This window comes from Canis lupus, chromosome 12 (assembly GCF_048164855.1).
Source record: "Canis lupus baileyi chromosome 12, mCanLup2.hap1, whole genome shotgun sequence".
NCBI lineage: Eukaryota > Metazoa > Chordata > Mammalia > Carnivora > Canidae > Canis > Canis lupus.
The window spans coordinates 59,513,977-59,538,992 of NC_132849.1; the positions used below are offsets into that span (position 1 = coordinate 59,513,977).

The window sequence follows — 25,016 nt, forward strand, 5'->3', positions numbered from 1 at the left end:
GTACTTAGAACCTTCAGGCCCATAACCATTAGATGAATGCAAATGAATGCCTATCAAAGATTTTATTTATCTCATTAATTAATGAGGGAGCCAATACGATGTTATAACCAGCTCAAAATAGAATTCAGCACATACATACACAGCGGCAATCAGGAACATCGAAGTGAATTAACAAATAGATGCAAAACTGGTCGAAATCCACAGAGCAATAATCAATTGCATCACCACACAACACAATTTGCATTTCTAGAATAATAATTGCTATTATTAGTGGAAAATGGAATAAACAATGTTCTATCAAAACAGGCTGCAACTGGGGCGCCTGGGTGGCTCAGTCAGTTAAGCATCTGATTCTTGATAGCGGCTCAGGTCATGATCTCAGGGTCATGGAATTGAGCCCAGAGTCAGGCTCCCCACTCAGGGAGGAGTCTGCTTCTGTCTTTCTCTCTCTCCCTGTCCCTTTGACCCTGTGCCCATGTGCAAGCCCTCTCTCTCTCAAGTAAATAAATAAATCTTCAAGAAAAAAAAAACAGGCTGGAACTTCATTCAAGTGTTCTTGAACTTGGCCTATTTTCTTTTGCTAATCGTTAAACCGATAGACTCTCTTTTACACAACTATGACTTTTTTTTTTGCTCCCCCAGGAAGAGAAAAAGTCTTCTCAGGAAGCACATTAATTTTAGAATCTTTAAATTACTAGAAAATCAGGTGAGATAAATTTAGAAGTCATTAAAAAGTTTGTGGAGTAGTTTGACTTTAGAAAACCGTTTACTTAAAATCTTCCTTTCTAGCCATAAAAATGAATCAAAGCAAACTATTAAACATGAAAATGAGCAGTAAAGAAAGACGAACATATTGCTAATGGGGAGAGTCATCGTGTAAAGTTTGTAAAATGTGCCCTCACCTGCTGCTACTTTAGACACCCTTCCCATGGCGTTTGCGTGGCGCGGTGTTAGAAAATGGACAAGGCTTTCATTGCATTGAAGTTTATAAAGGGTCTTGGTGTGTAATTTCACCTGGTTTACACCAATTGGACAATATACCGGAATGCAGAGTTTGTGCTATTCTGGAATGGAGCCCTGTGTGCTGCTTTGATACAAACAATCTGTCAGCTTAACCTTGGATATTGAGAATTTTCTCCATGTGTCCTTCCCAACCTTGGTTTCACTACGCAGAGTTGAGTGCATTTTGAAAGCCATTTGAACTTCACAAGTCATGCAAGTCCAAGTGTGGACGACACGACTTGTGAGTCTTCAGAAGGATGGGCCAGGGCAGGTGTTTTATAGTTTGGGTTAAATACAGTCCTAGACATTGCTTAAAAACTGCTTTTACCTGGATTTTATTGTAAGGGGTTTTGTTGTTACTGCTGGTCAAACAGACGATGTGAAGAAGAAAGTTGATAGAGGGAACCCATTAGAGATCATTTAGGCCCCAAGCCACACAGTTACTCTGCAATCTGGACCAGATCCCAGGGGTGCCACCTGCATCCGGTCACCTCTGCACTCCATCATGCTCATTCCCTCAGTCCCTAAGGACTAGGCTGTGGAACTTGAAGGAAAAAAATTAGAGAGACCACTGTGATTACAAGGAAAAGACCACTTGGCTTCCAGTCAGAAGGTTACTGAGTCAAGGTTTTGCATTCCTTGCAGACGTGAACTCAGCAATATGGGGATAATACTGCTGAATTCACAAAGTCGTTTTTATGCGGATTAAATAAAACAGTGTCCGTGAAAACGTATTTGGTACATATGAGGCAGAACACGGGATCAGACCATGACCTGATCCAGGTGTTGGGTCTTAGATTATTACAGTGTCACCTTTTGTCTCATTTTATTCATCTACAAGTTCAACTGGGCTCTTGCTGGAACCAGGGTCATACAGGTAATAGTGTCATCCTATGCCAGCCTTTTCTGGGGGGCAGGGATGATTTAGGGTCACCTCATCTTCACCATCCTCATGATGACTCTGGGGACACACAGGTGAGGTATCAGCCCAAGCTGGCAGGAACCCTAATGGGGTTCTGGAAGCCTCCTGCAGAGAAGCTACTTAAGGTTTGTAGGTGATTAAAGAGATTCTCCGAAATCTTATCGAGAGTGAAAACATCCTGTGACCTGGACACTGAATAGTGGTACATCTGTGGCCTCTGACCTGTGTAGGCTCCTTATCATTTTGGTAAAAGAATTCTACTCAGTCAAGAGCTGTTCTGCACTCTGGTTCAAGATTTCCCTCAGTATGTAGAACAGAACAGTGTTCCCACCAGGCAGAGGCCTGTGAGGTGTTCAGTGAAAAAGGGTCCGTCTGAGACACATTCTTGCTCTATCCTCCTCCTCAGGAGTCATGATCTAGAACAGCTTTCCAAGGATGCACAGGCCTACAAAACCTTGTGTCTGCTACCACTGGGATGGGTCTGGAGAAGAGAAGGTGAGATTATCGATATTTATTTTATAAACCTATAAGTTTTCTATTTACAAGGAGCACGTCATATGTTGTAAGTTAAAAGATCCTATAAAATAAATAAATAAAGATAATCAAAAAAGGATACTCAAGAAAGGTTCCGAGAAGTCCTACATCAGTAAACCTAGCACTCCCCACATGTTTCTGAGCAGGGACTCCTCCTCTGGCCTTCTGGAGCATTCTCTGGGAAGCCCTGCTCTCAGAAACATCCATTTTCCCCTGACTATATAAGTCCTAGGATAATTTAACTTTAGAGTTTAGGAGGGAGTTAGCACGTAACCTGTATGCCTCATTTTACTTGAGAACAAAGTGAGGTTCAAAGAGTTTTGGTGGCTTGCCTAGGCGACGTGGCTCAGTGGTGGCAGATGGGGCAGGAGGCCCCTGTTTCCTTCACTCCTGGGGGGCAGGGCCTCCTCGTTTTCATAACCGAGACAGGTGAGCAGCAGGGACTGCCATAAACAGGTGGTGTGTCCTGGAAGTCACAACACCAGCTCAGCTGTGGGTACCGCACTGGGACACGGAACATCTCATGTCTTCTGGAAAAATAAATAAGCTCTTGGATCTGGGCTCAGGGACCCGCTGTCACCACCCTTGGCTCTAAGAACATGTTGTCACCCCTTTCTCTCCTGACGCCGCATCCTCCAGCCAGAGAGGGTCTGGCGAGGGCGGCCCGCATTGTGGCTCTCTCGGGCCTCACCTTGAGTCCTCACCTCCTGCCACACTTCCGCTGGGCCCCCCAGACTCCGCAGATGCTGGACAGAAGCAAGAGGCCCAGGAAATGAGTGCCGTTGAGCCTCCCTCACCTGGGTCCCAATAGGACACTTTATGGGAAACCTCTGTGGGTATCAACCAGCTTCCCTTTCCAAACGAGACAGCCGCCTGCCCGGGTGCTCCCGGCCTTTGCCTAGGCGACTTCTGTCCCCATCCAAGTCGCAGGTAAGAAACTCGGAGGAACTGTACCTACAAGGACACAGGGAGGGGATGAGTGGTCCAGCTGGATTTCTACAAGCCAGCAAAGACCTGGGGTGGGGGGGCAAAGCCATAGGTCTTCATTTTGAGATTCCTTAGTTTAAAAAATAAAAACAAAACAGAACACAAGCTGAGTGTTTGCCAAACTGGACCTGAAGTCCCTTCGGGAGTGAGGAGCAGAGGAAGGTGCTGGAAGCTGAGAAGCATCAGGTTGCCTCTGACGGGAGGTGGTTGGTCTGCATCATTTGTAAAAAGTGAGTGTGGGCGCCTGGAGGGCCCGGGACCAGCTGCAGGAGGCCCGCTATAAATCGAACTGCTTTGTTTTACGTATTAGTTTCAGTGCAGGAAATGAAATTACACGCACAGAGAACGAGGGAAAACAGGACTGTGTTCTAATCTACGCGTATCCTAGAATTAGGTTTCAAGCTGGACCAAAGTTTTTCCACTCTTTGAACGAAGAGCCTCTGAGTGGAGTTCTTTGCGGGGCGGGGGGGGGGCGGGGGCGGGTGGTGGCTGGTGGGCAGAGGCCAGACCTCTGGGGGCCTCCAGGTTGCAGGGAGGATGGCTTGGCTTTGTCAACTGAAAGAAAGCGAACCTCCAAGGAGTGGAGGAAACGCTCCCTTCACTGTCTCGCGAGGAGCTGGTCTTTCAGATGCCTCCGAAGCTCGTTAACTACAGCGGATTGTGTGTCCCCAAGGGGCAAGGGGGTCCTGTGGTTGCAAGCCTTCTCCACACACGCACACGTCACAGGGCGTCATTTGTCACCGTGGTGACAATCAAGGTTTTCTGATTCCGAAGAGACACAAGAGAGACCCCGAGGCCCTCCCCATACACGAGGTTGCTATCATCATACGGGATTGTCCAAAAACACCGCCTGCGTGCCTCCGCGAAACTGGTTTTCTAGTTCTTGCTGTCTCTCCCAGCGCCTGGGGGTCACCGGAGACTGTCACAGAGGGCCGACAAGGGTCACCCACTGTGGTAGAGAACTCCGCCTGACGGGCCCCCAGGGAGCAGGGCTTCGGAGCCCGAAAGCAAGGTCGTTCCTTCGGCAGCTGGACTCTCGGGCCCTCAGAGCATCTCTGCCAGTAAAACACGGTGGGGGGGTGCTCATCTGCACCTCCACTTTGGCACCTCGTGCAATTGCCACTCCTGGTGCCAGCTAAGTATGTCACGGGGCGGGGGGGGGGGACAAAACTATGGGCTGCTTGTCAGACTGCTGTAGCCGGGGCTGAGGAAGGTGACATGGCTGGAGAACAGGGTTTCTAGAATACGTTCCTTCTACTTATTGGAACGTTGGCTAACGACTTACCACCTTCAGGGTTCATAATTGTTTCACGTATGCAGAGCTCGCACCCCTCAAGAGATGAGAACCCCCGCTGAGAGCAGGGCTCAGACCCTTAGTCCTCTCGTAGTTCTCAAAATGCCTAACACTCTTGTTTGGGAAATAATAGATGGTGGCTATAGTCGTTGCCTTGAATTGAATGTCTGTGGAGAGGGGAGAAGGGAGAGGAGAAGAGAGGGAAGGAGGAGAGAGGAGAGGAGAGGGGAGAGAGAGGAGAGAAAAGAGAGGAGGAGAGGGGAGAGGAGAGGAGAGGAGAGGGGAGAGGAGGAGAGGAGAGAGGAGAGAGGAGAGAGGAGAGGAAGAGGGGAGGGGGGTATTCAAAGCCCTGATTTCAGCTGTGGTATATGCAGCTCTTTCCCCTAAAGCCTCTTATAAATACCACTAGAAAAAACAGGGGGATTATGATAGCATCTCTTCTTGCCTCTCCTACTCTCCTGTTGGTATTGAAATGATCAAGAGAGTAGAAAAGTGGCCAAAAAAAAAAAAAAGAAAAAGAAAAAGAAAAAAACCACCCCACGCAGAGGGAAGACATGCAAAGAATCTAGAGAACCACAAACAGGATGGTTCTAGAATCCCTGAGACAGACCAGCACCATAGAATCCCCTGCCTATTTCTTGTGAAAGTCTCAAGTCTCAAAGTGTCCAAATATCAGGGGCTGCTCTCTCTGGTTTGGCGATGTCTTTCCCAGTCAGGGCGAACCCATTTTTGTATATTTGCATATGTTTTCACCTTGGGGTTTCGGGTTGACTTTGAAGTTCATTCTTTCAAGGACAGAAGGGAATTCCTGAATGTTCACTGACAGTAAAGTTCATGACAAAGAATTTCATCTGCATACCATTGCTGGAGACCTGGCTGACCCGGGACATTTTTATACTTGGTTTTAACAGACCATCTTTTCGTTGAATATAAATGTTCTGCTTCTAATGAATGATATTTTGAAGCACGATATGCATCGATGAGAGGGTGATGTGGCCCGAGGACGACATACAGGTGGTCAGTACTTTCTAGATCATTGTTGGCAGGAAGAACCACGGTGCCAGGCGACCTGTGAGTGGCGCTCGGTGGATCCCAGCTTAGACCAACACACCAGGCGGTACAAATCCTGGAGGCGGCTTGAGGCTGAGTTGGGTAAAGGGGAACCCCGAAAGTTTCTGGGACGGCTCATCTGTTACTTTAACAACCGTTTATGGAGGGTGTGACCCTGGATGTTGAGAATGTGGGACTGAGGCCAGGGCAGTCCCTGCCCTCCGGGGCCTCGGGGTCTCTCCTGATGGAGGGCTGTTGTGATAGACACTTGCGGGGCTACAGAGAAGATCCCTCAGGGTCCCAAGGCAGAGGACAGCAGCTCGGCTCCAGCCACCGAGGAAGGTGCTGGAGGATGGGAAGGGGGTGTGGGGACGAGAGCTTTCATTCACCTTTGAGGGATGTGTCCTGTGGCCGAGGAGGTGGGACAGGTGTTTCAGCTCTGTGGACGGATACCAGGGTTTCCAAGGACCGTATCTGGGCCAAGTCCCTTTTCCAAAACACAAACATGATGCAAAATCAAACCCTCATTATTCTTAAGTCTTGACCATTTGGTATGTCGGGGTTGGCGCTGGGCTCAAGCATAGCCTCTGGTGATGCTCCCCGGGTTCCCATCAATCCCCACTGTCACCCAGCACAGGACCCCAGTCTGTGTTTGTAGAAGAATCAATAAATGTCTCCAATGTTTTTATTTCCTTCGTTTCCTTCTTTGAACACTGCAGAATTAGTAGGAGTAGAAGAAAATCTAACTATCTTTTATGGCTATCCCGGAGAGAAGGATGAGATTGTCCGTGTCTCAGAAACTTTACTCTGCATTGTCATAGCCTATCCCCCCCGCCCCCCCCATAAATCAGTCGGGTTCCTCTAAGGCGGCCTCTTATTTTGCTAAGTGATCTGGCTTCTCCAGGGCCCCAATGGAAGAAGCCGGTGGTTTTTATTTTTGAGAGTGAGAACTTTAAAATATGAGAAGTCCGTGAGCTGTGGCTTTCCTCTGGGCCAGGCTCAGAGGTAGAGCATAGGTTTCTGGCTTTTCTGTGTGCGGAGGGTCCCACACGGAGAACCTATGAGCAGGGAATGGGGGCCCGAATGCTCGGGCGCTCCACGGAGGCCACGGCCTTCTTCTCCCTCGGCTGCTGGTTTCTCCAAAGAATTGAACTGGGCCCCAAATCTGACCGAGCATCCGAGCAGCACCTCGCCACCACCAGCCATGTGCCCCTGAGGGGGAAACCGATCTCTTCCTCCTACATATGGGGAAATTGAGGCAGGTTACGAGTTTGCTCAGCGGTACCAGCTGGTAAGTGCCCAAGCTGGAGTCCGGGCAGATGTGCTGGGTGGACGTGCACACCACCCCCCCTCCACTCTCAAGAAGGCCAGATGCTGGGCAGCCTGGGTGGCTCAGTGGTTTAGTGCCAACTTCAGCCCAGGCCGTGATCCTGGAGACCCAGGATCAAGTCCCACCTCAGGCTCCCTGCATGGAGCCTGCTCCTCCCTCTGCCTGTGTCTCTGCCTCTCTCTCTCTTTGTGTCTATCATGAATAAATAAATTTAAAAAAAATCTTAAAAAAAAAAAAAAGGCCAGACTCTGTTCAGCGGACCAGACAAGCACAATATAGTGATGCTCATGCGCTTCGTGGCTAGAAACAACGTAGGACATAGGGCAGCGTGCTTTCAGTTGAAAACGACTTTAAATGTTATTGCAAGAGAAGAGCCAGAACGGCTGTGACGTTTCTGTTTTTCGAGTGACTGAGATGTGAGTTTTGAGACTTAGAATGTTAGGAGCAGTTTCCAAAGAGAAGAGTCCATAGGAACTAACCATGAAATGAGAAACGCTGCCAGCGAGCCCGCTTCCCTTCATACGGAGTAAAACAGATTTAGTTTATATTTTGGGTAGTTCTTGCATGCATCTGAGACAACGTTCAAAACGACGAAGAGAATGCAGTGGAACGTGGGCTCCCCTCCTCTTCCCATTCGTAGCCACTGAACTCCCTCCCTCAGAGGCCAGCAGAGTTAGATGCTTCTTCCACAACCTTCTGGAGAAACGCTGTGTGCAATAGATGCTTACGTGTCTACGTAGAGTATTTGGGTAACTTACTACGTCTAAATAGTTCAGCATTTTGCTAATTTTACTTAAGATTGCGGGAGTCCAATATGCACTTGGTCTGTAGTAGAATATCGAGTCTTGTCAAACTCGTATAGTCACTTATAGTTGCTTTTTATATTGCTTCTGAAAGCAATCAATTTCTCTCTATAAAAGTTGCATCTGGACATCATTCTAAATTATACCGTTGCTTGTGATAGTTTTTCAATGATTCCCTGTATTTTTTAAAAATATATTTTATTTATTTATTCATGAGAATAAATAAAGAGAGAGAGAGAGGCAGAGACACAGGCAGAGGGAGAAGCAGGCTCCACGCAGGGAGCCCGAAGTGGGACTCGATCCCGGGACTCCAGGATCATGCCCTGAGCTGAAGGCAGACCCTTAACTGCTGAGCCACCCAGGGATCCCAGACTCCCTGTATTCTCCAACTTAGAGGTCACATAATTTGAATTCCTCTCTTTAATTTTTATACTTCATGTCTTCTCTTATCAAGTTGGATGGACTAGTACCATTAGCACAAGGTCACAGTTGTGCCAATGGGCTCTGCTATCTTTTTCTTGACTGAATTGGAAGCTACCGGTTTGTCTCTATTAAACATGATGCTAATTTTGCGGTTGATACACATTCAATCTACATACACACATACTTAATTGACATTCTTCTTATAATGTTGTATTCTTACATCATACAGATGAATCCTCTCTCTTTTCCTATATTTCCAAATATGTATTAAAAATGGATGTTAACTCATATCAAATGCCCCTTAACCATATACAGAGATGATCATTTGTTTTTTTTCTTTTGATATGTCTAATGCTGATTTATGTTTTTAATCAAAAAAAATTTGAAATGCTAGTATAATTAACATACAGTGTTATATTAGTTTCATGTGTACAGTACAGTGATTCAAGAATTCCATACATCACTCAGTGCTTTCACGATAAGGGTATTCTTTAATCCCCTTCACTTATTTCACTCATCCCCCTCGCCCCGCCCAACTTCCCTCTGGTGACCATCAGTGTGTTCTCTGTAGTTGATCTTTTTCTTTGTTCACATGAGAGTGAAATCATATAGATTTATCTTTCTCTAACATTTCACTTCACATTATATCCTCTAGGTCCATCCGCGTTGTTGCAAATGGTGAGATTTTGTTCGTTTTTATAGCCAAGTAATATTCCATTTATATATATATACCACATCTTTATCTATTCATCTGTCAATGAACACTTGGGTTGCTTTCATAATTTGGCTATTGTAGATAATGCTGCAATAAACATAGGGGTGCATGTATCTTTTTGATTTAGTGTTTTTGTACTCTTCGGATAAATACCCCATAGTAGAAATACTGGATTGTATGGTAGTTCTATTTTTAATTTTTTTGAGGAACCTCCATGCTGTTCTCCACAGTGACTGCACCAGTTTGCATTACTACCAATGGTGCATGAAGGTTCTTTCTTTCTCCACATCCTTGCCAACACTTGCTGTTTCTTGTGTTTTTGATTTTAGTCATTCTGACAGGTGTGAGGTAGTATCTCATTGTGGTTTTGATTTGCATTTCCTTGATGATTGCTAATGTTAAGCATCTTTTCATGTGTCTGTTGATCATAAGTTGGTCTTCTTTAGAGAAAGGTCTGTTCATGTCTTCCGCCCATTTTTGGATTTTTTTTTTTTTTTTTTTGGTGTTGAGTTGTGGAAGTTCTTTTTATTTTGGATACCAACCCTTTTTTTTTTTGATATCAACCCTTCATCAGATATGTCATCTGCAAATATCTTCTCCCATTCCATAGATTTTCGTTTAATTTTGTTGACTATTTCCTTTGCTGTGCAGAAGCTTCTCATTTTGATGTAGTCCCAGTAGCTTTTTGTTTTTGTTTCCCTTGCCTCAGGAGACATAACTAGATAAATGTTACCGCTGATGTCAGAAAATTACTACCTGTGCTCTCTTCTAGGATTTTTATGGTTTCAAGTCTCAGATTCAGGTTTTTAATCTGTTCTCAGTTTATTTTTGTGTATGGTGTAAGACAGCAGTTCTGTTTCATTCTTTTGCATGTAGCTGTCTGGTTTTTCCAACATTATTTGCTGGAGAGACTGTCTTTTCTTCCTTGCCTCCTCTGTCAAACATTAATTGACCTTATAATTGTGGGTATAGTTCTAGGCTGTTTATTCTGTTCTATTGATCTATGTGTCTATTTTTATACCAATATCATACTGTTTTGATTACTATAGTCTTGTAGTATGTCTTAATATCTGGGATTGTGATATCTCCAGTTTTATTCTTCTTTTTTTTCAAGATTGTTTTAGCTATTTGGGGTCTTTTGTGGTTCCACATACTTTTTGGGATTATTTGTTCTAGTTCTGTGAAACATGCTGTTGATATTTTAATAGGAATTACATTAAATCTGTAGATTGCTCTGGGTAGTATGGGCCTTTAAACAATATTTGTTCTTTCACTCCACGAGCATAGGATATTTTTCCATTTGTTTGTGTCATCTTCAATTTCTTTCATCAATGTTTTATAATTTTCAGAGTACAGGTCTTCCACCTCTTTGTTTTTTTAAAAAAGATTTTATTTTATTTTATTTTATAGAGGGGTGGAGGGGCAGAGGGAGGGAATCTCCAAGAAGACTCCCTGCTGATTATGAAGCCCAATGTGGGCTTGATCCTATAACCCATGAGATCATGACCTGAGCTGAAACCAAGAGTTGGATGCTTAATGACTGAGTTACCCAGGTACCCTGGTTCAGTTTATTCTTAAGTATTTAATTATTTTTGATGCAATTGTAAATGGGATTATTTTCTTAATTTCTCTTTCTGCTTCTTCACTAGTGTACAGAAATGCAATGGATTTCTGTAAATTAATTTTGTATCCTGTGACCTTATTTAATTCATTTAGCAGTGTTATTTTTTGGTGGAATCTTTTAGAGTTTTCTATATATAAAATCATGTCATCTACAAATAATGAAAATTTTACTTCTTCTTTACCAATTTGGATAACTTTTATTTCTTTTTCTTGTTTGGTTGCTGTGGCTAGGACTTCTAGTACTATGTTGAATCAAAGTGGTGAAAGTGGACATCCTTGTCTTGTTCCTCATCTAAGGGTAAAAGCTCCTGGTTTTTCACCATTGAGTATAACGTTACCTGTGGGTTTTTCATAGATGGACTTCATTATGTTGAAGTATGTTCCCTCTAAACTTACTTTGCTGAGGGCCTTTGTCATAAATTGATGTTGTAATTTGTCAAATGTTTTTTCCTGAACTATTGCAATGATCATATGGTTGATAAGATGTATCATGTTGATTGGCAAGTGAATAAATCCCACTTGATTGTGGTGAATGATTTTTTTTTTAATGTATTGTTGGATTCGGTTTGCTAAAATGTGTTGAGAATTCTGCATCTATGTTCATCAGAGATATTGGCCTGTAGTTCTCTTTTTATTTTTCATAGTGTCTATCTGGTTTTAGTATCAGGTTCATGTTGACCTCATGGAATGAATTTGGAAGCTTTTCCTCCTCTTCTATTTTTTTGAATAGTTTGAGAAGAATAGGTGTTAACTCTTCTATAATGTTTGGTAGAATTCCCTTGAGAGGCCATCTGGTCCTGGACTTTTGTTTGTTGGGAGTTTTTTGATTACTGATTCAATTTCATTGCTGGTAATCAGTCTGTTCAAATTTCTTATTTCTTCCTGATTCAGTTTTGGGAGGTTTTATGTTTCTAGGAATTTATCCATTTCTTCTATTGTTGTCCAATTTGTTGGCATATAATTTTTCAAATATTCTCATAATCCTTTATATTTCTGTGGTGTTGGTTGTTCTTTCTCCTCTTTCATTTCTAATTTTGTTTGAGTCTCTCGTTCTCTTTGGCTAAAGGTTTTTAGTTTGAGTCTGGTTAAAGGTTTAAAGGTTCATCTTTTTTTTTTATCTTTTCAGAGAAACAGTTCCTGGTTTCATTGATGTGTTCTATTTTTTTTTTTTTTTAGTTTCTGTTTCATTTGTTTCTACTCTAATCTTTATTATTTCCTTCCTTCTACTGGTTTGGGGTTTTGTTTGTTCTTCTTTTTCTAGCTCCTTTTGGTGTAATCTTCGGTTGTTTGTTTGAGATTTTTCTTGCTTCTTGAGCTAGGCTTGTATTGCTATACACTTCCCTCTTAGAATAGCTTTTGCTGCATCCCAAATATTTTGGACCATTGTGTTTTCATTTTCCTTTGCCTCTATGTCTTTTTTGATTTTATCTTTGATTTCTTGATCCACTCATTGTTTAGTAGCATAGTACTTAACCTTCACATATTTGTGTTCCTTCTAGATTTTTTTCTTGTGGTTTACTTCTATTTTCACAGCATTGTGTTGGAAAAAGATGCATGGTATGACTTCAGTCTTTTTGAATTTATTGAGACTTGTTTTTTGGCCTAAAATGTGATCTAATCTGGAGAATGTTCCATGTGCACTTGAAAAGAATGTGTATTCTGCTGTTTCAGGATGGAATGTTCTGAATATCTGTTAGATCCATCTTCTCCAATGTGTTATTCCAAGCCACTGTTTCCTTGTTGATTTTCTGTTTGGATTATCTATCCATTGATGTAAGTGTGGTGTTAAAATCCCCTACTATTATTGTATTATTTCCTTTATGTTTTCTATTGGCTACTTTATGTATTTGGGTGCTCCTATGTTGGGTGCATAAACATTTACAATTATTTTGGGTTGTTACTCTTATGATTATATAGTCTCCTTCTTTGTCTCTTATTACAGTCTTTATTTTAAAGTCTATTTTGTCCAATATAAATATTGCTGCTTCAGCTTTCTTTTAACTTCCATTTGCATGATTAATGCTTTCATCCCTTCACTTTCAATCTGCATGTATCTTTAGGTCTGAAGTGAGTCTCCTGGAGGCAGCATATAGATGGGTCTTTCTTTTTTATAGATTCCCTATGTCACTCTATGTCTTTTGATTGGAGTGTTTAGCTCATTTGCATTCAAAATAATTACAGCTAGGTATGTACTTATTGCCATTTTGTAACTTGTTCTATGATTATTTTTGTAGTGCTTCTCTGTCCCTTTCTTCTCTTGCTCTCTTCTCTCACAGTTTGCTGGCTTTCTTTAGTGATAGACTTGGATTCCTTTCTCTTCATTTTTTTGCATAACTATTAAGGGTTTTTGATTTGTGGTTTTTGTACCATTCGGTCTACATATAATATCTTATGCATATAGCAATCTAAAGTTGATGGTTGCTTAATTTGAACCCATTCTTTACTCCTATCCCTCCCCACATTTTAGTATATGGTGTCCTAGTTTATATCTTTTTCTTTTGTGAATCCCTTGACATATTTTTATAGATTCACTTAATTTTACTGTTTTTGTGCTTTCTACTTTTTACTCTTGCTTATATATATGTATTTTTAATATTCCATCCATTTATTCACGAGAGACACACAGAGAGAGGCAGAGACACACATAGACGGAGAAGCAGGAGCCCTATGCAGGACTCGATCCCAAGACCCTGGGATCACAACCCAAGCCAAAAGCAGATGTCCAACCACTGAGGCACCTAGGTGTCCCTGGTTTTTCCTTTCTATTCTAAGAGTCCCCTTTAACATTTATTATAAGGCTGTTTAGTGGTGATAAATTCCTTTAATTTTTGTTTTCCTGGGAAGCTTTATCTCTTCTTCTATTCTGAATAATAGCCTTTCTGGATAGAGTATTCTTGGTTGCAGGTTTTATTCTTTTAGCACTTGGAATATACCATGCTCCACTGTTTTCTGGCCTACAGTTTCTGCTGAAAAATCAGCTGATAGCCTTTTGGAGTTTCCCTTGTATATAACTGTTTTCTATTGCTGCTTTTAAAATTCTCTCTTTATCACTCCTTTTTTGCCATTTTAATTACTATGTATCTTGGTGTGGACCTTGGGTTGATTTTTCTGGGGACTCTTTTTGTCTACTGGACCTGGATTTCTGTTTCCTTCCCAAGCTTTGGAAATTTTTCAGCTATTATTTCTTGAAATACATTTTCTGTTCCCCTTTCTCCCTCTTTTCTTTCTGGGTTCCCTATAATGGGAATGTTATTATACTGATGGTGTTGCTGAGGTCCCTTAGTCTATTTTCATTTTTTATTTTCCCTCCTGTTTTCTGTTCAGCTTGGTTGCTTTCATTACTCTGTCATCAAGGTCACTGATCCATTCTTCCACTCTCTCTTGCCTACTCTATTTCATCTAGTGTATTTTTAATTTCAGTTATTGAGATCTCTGAATGGTTCCTTTTTATGTTTTCTGTCTCTTTGTTGAGGGTCTCACTGAGGTTCTCCACTCTTTCCTCAGTCCAGTGAGTATCTTTATGACCATTACTTTATATTATTTATCAGTTATGTTACTGATTTTTGTTTCATTTAGCTCTTGTGCTATGATTTTGTCCTGTTCTGGCATTTGAGACATGTTTCTCTGTCTCCTCTTTTTGTCTAATTCCCTGTTGTTTCTACGTGTTAGGAAAGTCGGCTATGTCTCCTGCTTTTGAAAGTAGTGGCCTTATGAAGAAGAGGTCTTGTAGTGCCCTTCAGTGTTCACTGGAATCTGGAGCTTTAGGGATGTTCCCTAGGTGTGTTGTGTGTGCCCTGCTGCTGTGGCTTAGCTGCATTTGCCTTCAGTCCAATTGTCTGCAATTGTTCCCTTTGCCTATTGTGGGCCTGGCTGGGTCCATGTGCTGTTAGTGGGCCAGCCTGTGGCCTTTTTGGGCTTTAGTTGAGTTAGGCCAGTGTTTTTTTTTTTTTTTTTTTTTTTGCCAGAGATGCAGTATCAGAGATGCAGTATCACCAAGCTACAGAGTGCTTTCCCTTGTTGTCCCATGAGAAGCTTTAGTTGGTGGTCAGGTCCTGCAGTGAGACCTGATGTCTACCCCTACCCCACTGCTAGGGCTGCAGTTGAACTCGTGTGTGTGGTTATCTTCCCCTCTCCCTGGGGCAGGAGTCACTTTGGAGTGGTACTGGGCCCTGTTTGGGCTGCTTGTACACTGCTAGCTTGTGGCACTGCTTTGGATGGCTCTGGCCAAGGGCATATTGGAGGGGGCTAATCTGCAGGAGAAAACAGGGCAGGGTACACGGTGTCAGCAAGGTCCATGCTGGTCCACTGTGGGAGGAGGCCTGCAGTAGCCTGAGAAAATTTCTGCTTAGGCTGGCCAAGTTGGGAGGGGCAGATTTGCAGAAGCTCCCCAGGGTGGGGCATGCTGTTAGCAAGCTGGGTGGAGAGCTGGTTCCTGTAAGTGTCCATGTACCTACCCTGGGTGATTCTCAGCAGATGTCCATTGATCTAGGCTGGTGTGTCTCAGTAGGGGCTGTTTGTTAGGCTGCCCCTGTAAGGGTGGGGACTCATTTTCTTCTTGCTTTCAAGCTCTCCCAGAGCCAAGCTTGCTGAATTTTAAAGTTCCAGGTGCCCAGCACCACTGATTGTAAGAACTCATGAAGCCAGGATTCTCTAGTTTTCAAAGCCAATGTTATTTGGGTTTGTCTTTCCTGCGTGGGTTCCCCATGTCTGGGGGGCTTGGTGTCAGGATCTGCACCTCTCCCCTCTCTGCGCTACCCTGTCACTCCCTTCCACGAACAGTCCTGTGGGTCTGTTTGGCTCCCAATTGCGTCTCCACCCTTCCTACCCTCTTTTATGTGGTCTCTTTTTTTACATTTAGTTGTGAAGAGTCTGTCATGCCAGTCTTTTGGTCATTTTCTAGGTTATTTCCGCTAATGTGGCTGTCATTTAGTTATATCTGTGAGAGGAGGTGAGCTTAGGATCCTCTTACTCTCTTATCTCCCCCAGAATGATGATGTATGTTAATCAACTCAATAAATTTTATCCATCCTTGCATTTTGAGATTAATAGATTTTATTGTTGTATATTGTTCTTTTAATATTTTCTTAAAAATTTTGCATTGATATTCATGAATTATGTTTTCCTTTTTCGTGTAATCTTTGTTGTTGTTAATCAATATTATGGTAACGTAAAGCAAAGGATTAAGAGTCTTCCTTATTTTTCCCTGATCTAGAATAGTTTGAAAGAACAGAAGAGTTTTCTTTCTTTCCTTCTTTTTTTCTTCTTTCTTTTTTAAAGATTTTATTTTTGTTTATTCATGAGAAACACAGAGAGAGAAGCTGAGACATAGGCAGAGGGAGAAGCTGGCTCTGCGTGTGGAGCCCGATATGGGACTTGATCCCAGGACCCCGGGATCACGCCCTGAGCCAAAGGCAGATGCTCAACAACTGAGCTACCCAGGAATCCCAGAGTTATCTGTTTCTTAAAGAATTGATAGAATTCTCTTGTCAAATCACCTAAACTCACTGCTTTGAGGGAGCTAGCAACACTAACAGTTTTTTTTTTTTGTATTTTCTCTAGAATATTGGTTTACTTTGAATTTTCATTTTTCATATAAGTTTTGACAATTTACATTTTATAGAAAACAATCTCTTCAGATTCTTAGAATCACATCGAGTTCAGAAGATCATTGTCTTGTGATTCCTAAAGTTTTTCCCTTGTAATTTCTAGATTGTTTATTTATGCTTTTTTATTTGTTAAAATTAGGCTAGGTAATAGTTGATATATGTATGTCTGTGTGTATGTACTTACATTCTTGGACTTATTACTATCATTTTCACTTTTCTAGATATTTTTACATTTTATGCTTACTAATTCCTCCCTTCTTTTATTCTTGGCTTTATTTTCTTATCTATTTTCTATCATTTTTCATTTTTGTGTGATAATACACATATAGGTCTATGCATTTTTCTCTGAGTTCTGCTTTAAAGGTAATCCATAGTTCTTCTAGGCATCCTTCTATTTATTGCTGCTTTCTAGTTATTTTTTAAAAAAGATTTTATGTATTTATGAGATAGAGAGAGAGAGAGACATAGGCAGAGAGAGAAGCAAGGAGCCTGGTGTGGGACTCGATCCCAGGACCTTGGGTTTTCAGCATTTTCTCTACTCCTCAGAGCTTGTCCAGCTAATTGCAAAATAACACAATGAACGGCAGGGCCAGGGACACCTTACCAGAAATTCTTCATGGGACATAAGGACTAGTTTAAGAGCATTTTCCCCCTAGACTTTACTATTAAAGTCATCTGAAATGTTCAGAAGCAAATCTGCCCATAATGCCCAAGTTCTCTTCTGCTTCTTGCCTCACTGACTATTTCCTGAATACATGGTAGGTCTGATAGATTTCTCATCTGGCCCATCATATCCCTCTTACCTTGCACTAAATTCAGGCGATGGAAGCTGCCCACTGCCCACCTCTGCCAGCTGTCCTCAACAACAGAGATAGGTGTGCCATCAGACTAGGCCACTTTCTTTTGAGACTTTACCTTCTCAGCCTTGCATAAATTCCTGCAACCATGACATGCTCTCTCCTGCTTGACCATCAGCTACCATATTCCTTCCCGTTTCTTATATACTTTGGTCTGGGATTATGTGTGCCTCTGAGTTTTGTCGAAATTTACCAGTTGACTTTGCAAGAAGGTTGAAATTCCTTTTCTATTCTTCTATATCAAAACTGGAGGTCTCCAGCATGTTTTTAAAATATTTGTATTTGAGTATAGAGAAACTTAAATTCAGGAAAGAATTTTGTGCTGCAACCTCCGTAATATTTTAATACTCTCTCCTGGCATATACTTCTTCATAAGTCAAGAATTTTTGTTAAATACAGACTTTTATATGGCTTATAAAATTAACTTGATTATCAAATAAAACTTTTTGAAGAAATATTGATGTGGTTTATATTTTATTTTCCATGTAAACACAATTTTGGTAGAGTTTACATGAAACTTTCTCTGAAACTTCTAATTACTAAGAAAATTGGTGTCACCTGCTAAAACTCTTAAAATGTTTATCTTAATGTTGCAAAAGATATACACTCATATAATAATTTCTCTTTGCATGATTAAAATATTAAGGCCCATTTCCATCTCTCTTTTTTACCATCAGGTGGTGCTAAATATGTCATATTCTTAATGATAAAATTTTCAGGAATATTCTCTATGTATAGTTAATGAAGGTAGGATCTTTGTGTAGAGTGATGTGATTATTACATCAAAATTAAAAATAGCATGATGAGAAAATACACGGTTTAATATAATTATATAAACTATAGAGATATATTAAGTGTCAACAACATTTTTACTGTTTCAGTATGAACAGCATCATAGGCAAAAGTGAATCTGTGGCCTTTTGTGAAGAACTACTTAGAAGTATGTTATAACATATTTAACAGAGAAGACATGTAACCTTTTTGTCATATCATTTTACTCTTTTGTTTTTTAGTAAGTTAAGCTTTGCTTAGTTTGTTTATCTAACATAAGCGTATCTGATTTCTCCACGTCATATTTGATATTGGTGGACTGCATTAATTTTGACCCTTGGATGAAGCATGGTTTCTATAATTTGCTTCCTTGGAGAGTGTGGATGAGGAGCTTCACATAACTGCAACCTCAACAATTTTTTTCCTGTTACATTTACACTTCTGCTCATTATAGAGGCAGAAATGTAATAGACCTTCCAAAGGGGAGCAGGTGACTCTTGGTGGCTCTGGATTGAATTTCAGAGGCAGGAATAGTTTTCGTTTAGCAACAACATAATTGCTAAATATCTTTACAAAATGGAGAAAAAGAGAGAGGTTGTATGTTACTGATTTATAAATCCCTGGGGAGTGTTTGCAGTTATTCAATGTTGTATTCTTTTAACAGATTTTCTCCTTAACAAATAAATATTCCCTTCTTATATTTTGAAACTATAGTATAGCTATGAATGTAAATATTTGGAAACACGCCATTATTTCATTTTTTAGTAAGTGTCTTTTGAATTGTTATTAAGGGCTTTTACAGTTTCGTTGGTTAACTGTCATCATGCTGGGCGGTGGTTACCTGAGCCAGGTGGGTGCTGGCTTAGGGGAGATGTTCTGGGAAGAGTGGCTTCCTTCAAATCACAGTATTGGCCAGCTGCCATCCACTTGAGCAAATGGCACCCTCACCTGTACGCTTTCATGAACAGCTTTTCCAACACAAGGATCTGCTGGGAGGTCCCCTGGCAGGGGTTTATCGCCTAACTCAAGAGCATTTGAATGGATCCCAAGCCTGGTCCTTTCGCAAAGGACAATTGGGCATGTGGCCAAAGGACAACTGGGCATGTGCAGGCCACTGTGTGACACGCATGCATAGATCACTATTCAAGTCCCAATGGGGCTTGAATTCATGACCCTGAGATCAAGACTTGAGCTAAGATCAAGAGTCAGACCCTTGACGCACTGAGCCATCCAGGTGCCCCAGGTGCCCTGTAGATCACTATTAAAATAAAGCACCTGCCAAGAATTTAACCACTTCTCCTTACTGGAGACATTTCACTCATTAACTACATATTTTAGTTACACCAATTTTCTGGAATATTTCTGCAGGCTTGGCTGTTTGTGTTTTTTTTTTTTTCCCCATTAGTCTCCATTTGGGGGATTACATTTTAAGCAGAGAATAGAGGGATGGGTGGGACTAAAATTTTTATGTGGCGATTGGTGGCTAGAAACTAAACACAGATGAGGGACAGGGTGGCTGGCAAGGTCTCCACTTGCTGGTGGAGGATCCTCCCAGGTGAATGAGAAAGGGACATGGAAGATGGGACAGAGAGAGCGTTCCTATACAGGCTAGGGGGTGGTTTACAGGCAGAAGACTAGACTCAGAAATTCACAGGGGAGATATTGGGAGCTGGTGTGGGGTTATCTGGAGAGGATTAGTGGAATATTAGGGTGGCTTCAGTTTGGGACCTTGGCTGTGGATGGGAGGAGGAGGTTGGGCACCCAGGCTGGGAGGGAGTCCCCTGGAACAGGAGGGGCTTTTACATTCCCCAAAGGCTTGGGGAACAGGCAGGTGGGGGCAGGGCGGGGCAGAAAGACTAAAAAATGCCCACCACCCCTGGGGTTGTGGTTCCTCTGAGACCAGGCATGCCATCTGCAGTTCAGGAGTGGGCCGTGGTGGGAGGATGGTGCAGTGCTCAGGACTGGTCCTCTCTAGAACTTGGAATGGACTAAGCTTTCCTTCGGGCAATTCCACTTCCCCTCTGAACCCCAGTCCCCTGTTATGGTGTCTTAGTCTGCTCAGGCTGCCATCACAATACACCACAGCCTGGGCACCTTGACCACTAGATATTTATTTTCTCTAAGTTCTGGGCTGGAAGTCCAAGATTAAGATGCCAGCAGGGTTGGCTTCCTTTGAGGCCTCTCTCCTTGGCTTGCAGTTGGCCACTCTCTTGCTACTTCTTCACAGGGTCATCTCTGTGCCAATAAGCTCCGGTGTCTTTCTCCTCATGAGGACACCAGTCATATTGGATTAGGGCCCAGCTGAAGGGCCCTATTTTAATTTAATCACGTCTTTTAAGACCTTGTCTCCAAAGACACTTGCATTCTGACATACCAGGGGTTGGGATTAAACAAATGAATTTGGGGGTGGGCAACAACCCAGCTCATAAGTGTCATGCTGTCTTGCAGCCTAGGGGAATGTTCCAGTTTGGAACCAGCCTTTCATGCCTTTGCGAATCTTATTAGGCTAAACCCTGATAACAGTTATCCAAAATAGTCATGCATAATTTCTCTTTCTAGGGTTTAAAAACAAGGGATGCTTCTTATTGATAAATAAGGCATGCATTTACAGACATCCTGGTAGGCCATGAGGACTTAGTTTTGACAGGTCAGAATTCTTCAAAGCTGGGGGTGAATATGGGTACTGTGGGGTTTGAAGCATATACAGTTTTTGGTACTTTCTTTAAAAAATACAAAATGATGAATATAAAAATTAAGTATGGAAGGTAAAATTTATTTTGAATGGAGAAAAATCACAACAAATTATAAATCTAAAAAGCCGACAAATTTTACAACCATAACAAAAATCCAGAACTCTAGCATACTAGGATAATGGCCTGACACATCCCCACTAAACCTTTTTTTTTCCCTAGAGGTTTTGGCTCTGCTTTTTTTTTTTTAAATGACTCTTCATATAACAACAATTTTGGACTATTATTTTCTTTTGAGCAAGTAGAAAGAGAATTCAGTCTTTCTCCAGGAGTGGCTGAAGGATACTTATATCGGATTATTGGCACCTCAGGGAAGTCTCTTTTAGCTGCGAGACTGTGTGCTGGCACCTTGGGGCTGCCTCAGCAGGGCTGCTCCAGCCTGCCTTGGAGAATTCCAGCTTTTGCATTTCTTTAGGCGTGGGCTACTGGATACTGCCTTAGCAGCTGTTCCCACTCAGCCAGGTCTCTGCACCCACCCTGGTCCCCAGATTCAAGCACCGTTGGTGGTGAGCTGGCCATTAAGCCTGGGCTGTGATGCTCCCCAAGCATGGAGCAAAGCCAATGGGATGGACAGCTGCCATCCAGATTGTTCTGGATCAGACCACAGGGTGGGGTCCGGGGATGGCTTGTTGCAGTGGCCAGTATGGCCACAGCTGCTTTCTATCCCCACGACCACCACTGGGGTGGAGAGGTTGACCCCCAGGCCAAACAAGCTGCATGCTTCCAGGGTGGGCTAGGGGGGGCACTGCTTCCTCTGCACATCCCGGAGGGGAACACACAGGGCTGTCTGTGGAAGGGACCTGAGTAAGTGAAGGCTCTGAAGCTGTGGCTGCACAAGCAGGTGGCATCTGCTTAGAAAGCCATCCTTGGCTGTCATGACCTTCCCTGCAAGTGAAGATGGATGAGGGATGTTTTTCTTGCCTGAGCATTTTATGGCAACAGAGATGAGATGTGTAAATGCGTAGCTTAGTTTCTGTCTCATGGTAACTGTTCAATAACTGGCAGTTATTATGGTTATTAGTAAATTACCATCTGCTTTAATCATTCTCCAGTGAGTTCTATCTGAACTTAGGAGTCTCCCAGAGCCTGCTCATGCTTGGGAGGAACTCACAAAGCTGAGGACCAACTCCAACCAGGATGCTCTGGGTTCAATCTCCATTTCGCTGGAGACCTTGGACAGAGATGTGGATGTTGCTGGATGAACAGTGTGTGACTTACACCCAACATCAGGATCTGGATAGTTCATCCCCTCAGTGAGTGTTAGCTGAGTGCGTCCTCCGGGACCACCATGGTACATCCAGTGGAAGATACAGAAAAAGATACCCGACTCTTGCCCTAGTCGATTACCCTAGAGTTGAGGGAATTCAACACAATGTTAATGTAGATGCTTTGATTACAACACAGAAATTCTTTTCAGTACCTTAAGCCAAAGAAGGGAATTTATTGATTCATGTGATTGAAAAGTTTAGGGTAGGACTAGCTGGCTCATGTGAGCAGAAGTAGAGAAATGGTTAAATGGAAGCACTGAGGCTTGACCTTCCCCAGCAGGTGGTTTTGTGTTCAGGTACATTTTTTTCCACATGGTGGATCCAGGCAAATTCAGTCTTATGTCTGCCCAGGTCAGATAAATCAGTGGAAAGAAAATGTCAGTCTCCTACTTTCCTCTAGTATTCTGGGGACTGATGCTCTGGTTCTTCCTCCTCTTCTTCTTTTCTTCTTCTTCTTTCTTCTTCTTCCTCCTCCTCCTCTTCTTCTTCTTCTTCTTCTTCTTCTTTCTTCTTCTTCCTCTTCTTCTTCTTCTTCTTCTTCTTCTTCTTCTTCTTCTTCTTCTTCTTCTTCTTTCTTCTTCTTCTTCTTCTTCTTCTTCTTCTTCTTCTTCTTCTTCTTTCTTCTTCTTCTTCTTCTTCTTCTTCTTCTTCTTCTTCTTCTTCTTCTTCTTCTTCTTCTTCTTCTTCTTCTTCTTCTTCTTCTTCTTCTTCTTTTTCTTCTTCTTCTTCGTGTATTTATTCATGAGAGACACAAAGAGAGAGGCAGAGACACAGGCAGAGGGATAAGCAGGCTCCATGCAGGGAACCCGATGCGGGACTTGACCCCAGGACCCGGATATCATGCCCTGAGCCAAAGGCAGACACTCAACCGCTGAGCCCTCCAGGCATCCCTGATGCTCTGGTTCTAATTGGCCTGTGTTGGGCCACATTCTCCCCTGATCTGGTTGCTGTGATAGAGTGATAGGATGCCCCGATGGCCCGGGCCTGAGCACTGTATTGGGCTGCTTGCCAGACTAACCCTCACCATCTGGCTGGAGAGCGGAGGGTGGACCCCTGAGAGTACAGCTTGGTCCTTCCACACGGTGGAGGCTGTGGGCGTTAGGCAGGCAAATATTGTAATACACACAGCAAAGGAATGCACAGTGATTAGATTATGAGACTGTCACTGGCACTGTAGCATTCTATGTTAAGTGACACCTTGGGTCACAGTGCTTAGCAAGTGATCAAGGAACGTTTCCTGATTTGACCTACCACCAGACTTGAAGTTCTGAGAACAAATAATGTTGTGCTGTTATCATCATGCACATTGCTTAGCACATACAGCGTTTTCATGAGTATATATTAAATGACTTTGCTGTAGGATTTTGGGGTGAGCGGGGTGGGGAAGAGAGCGTATGAAGACTGCTTTGACCTGAGGGTCTGAGATTATTAGTTTCTGGCACCACAGGGCTGTGTTCTCTTGAAAATACAAAGCTGCCACCCCCCTTTTTTCCCTTGCTTTTGTAAATTTTCAAATGAAAATTTGAAGGGAGCCATGGGTTTGTGGCCTCTGGTAAGAAGGGGGCCAATTCTGTGAACATTAATCAAAGCTGTTTATTTATGATGTGATAGGAGTGCTTATTTTTTCTCGTATTTTTAGACTTCATGTTACAGTGTTTCCGTAAAGGACACGGCAGAGGGATTTCCATCTATGTTCCCTTGTGCAGACAGATCCTACACATTTACCTATCTGTACATGCATCTTCATCCTTCAGCATCAAGTGGGAAGCCTGGTGGGTGATGAACCCCAGCTGCAGAGTGTGTACTTTGTCCTTGGGAGCTATCGCAGCACCCTCACCCTTGGTCCCGGTCTTCCTCGCGTCAGGGGCACCCCTGTGTTTCCGTGTCTGTTCCCCTCCCTGACCAGGAAGGAGCCCGGTCACACTGATGCCCTTTGTCACCTGGATGCAGCACATAGCAAGGGCCCAAGAAAATATGTACGGACTGAACCAACAGTGCTATTTTGAGGAATATAGCCTTAAAAGGCGGTGGTGGTGGTGGGGAGTTGGATATGGGTTGCTTTGGGGAACATTCTATTGAAAAAAGGCGGAGCATCTAAACTCACACTAGACAGGAAATACACAGAAAGTCATATTGAGCATTTGTCACTCGGCACCAAGTCAGGCTCTGTGGAAGTCACAGGAGAAATATATATAATATATAAAAAAATATATAGAAGTGTCACAATTAGACACTTGTCTGGTTGAGAAACTCAGGATATATTCAAGAAAGCATTAAAAAAAAAAAAAAAAAAAAAAAAAAAACCAAAGTAGCGCGTCCTCCAAGCTCCAGAAGTGTGATGCAGGTGCCTTCTCTGTACCCTTTGGAAGTTTTGTGGAAGAGGCAGGCCATGGATGGAGCCTGGAGGGTGAGCAGTTAGTCGGGGTTCCTCCAGGTGCGATGATGGGAAACCTGTTCAAGGCCAGCTTAAAATAAAACAAGGTTGGGGAAAGAGCTTTATTAGCCGGCTTACTGCCGATGCCTCATGAGCTCAGGCCCGGGGGTCTGGGCTGGCGAGGCGTCGCTGGGACCCGTTTGCTCTCTGCAAGGTCTGGCTCGGGGCTCCCTGGGGACGTTGCCTCAGGCCGTCACCTGCACAGCCCCCCGCAGCTCCGGCCTTACAGCCCCACAGGTCTGGCAGAAAGTGGGCCCCTCTTTCCAGATGGCTCCAGGAAAAGTCCTGGCTTAATTCCGATCGGCTCCTATCTCAGGCAGCCCTGCACCAAAGCCCAGGGGACTGCAAGGTGTCTTGTCTCAGCCTGAAGGGCAAGCTTGCTCCTGGTGCCCAGGCCGGTGCGTAACCCCACTTGCCAGTAATGTGCGTTGAATGCGTGATGGATCCAAGAATAAATGAGTGAATGAGCCAATCAGTGGCGGGCTGGACTGTGGACTGGGGGAGAGCCAGGGACGCAGCCTGGAGCGCGATGTGCTTCTGGCCTCTGTGGCCCAGCAGCCCTCTTACCTGTACCCCAAGGAGGCCCTGGGCGCGGGCTCGCAGAGGCACCGCCTGCCACGCTCCCTAGGCCTCCCGTCTGGGCCGCG

The 25,016-nt window shown here is 43.2% G+C and overlaps 2 long non-coding RNA genes across 33 annotated transcripts in view; one reads left to right on the top strand and one right to left on the bottom strand.

Annotated features, from left to right (window-relative positions):
• Window positions 1-25,016, top strand: part of LOC140601793 (uncharacterized) — a 277,650-nt gene that overhangs the window by 155,362 nt on the left and 97,272 nt on the right. For 26 of the 32 annotated variants that reach the window (XR_012004870.1, XR_012004878.1, XR_012004885.1 and 23 more), the window contains one exon: window positions 2,331-2,419. The exons of the other annotated variants lie outside the window; for them this stretch is intronic. This is a non-coding gene — a long non-coding RNA (uncharacterized lncRNA). The remainder of the gene's footprint in view (window positions 1-2,330; window positions 2,420-25,016) is intronic. 32 annotated transcript variants of the gene reach the window in all.
• LOC140601794 (uncharacterized) lies at window positions 974-5,293 on the bottom strand. Its single transcript, XR_012004895.1, has 3 exons — window positions 4,017-5,293; window positions 3,256-3,412; window positions 974-2,985 (listed from the first exon to the last, which is right to left on the bottom strand). It is a non-coding gene; the product is annotated as an uncharacterized lncRNA (long non-coding RNA).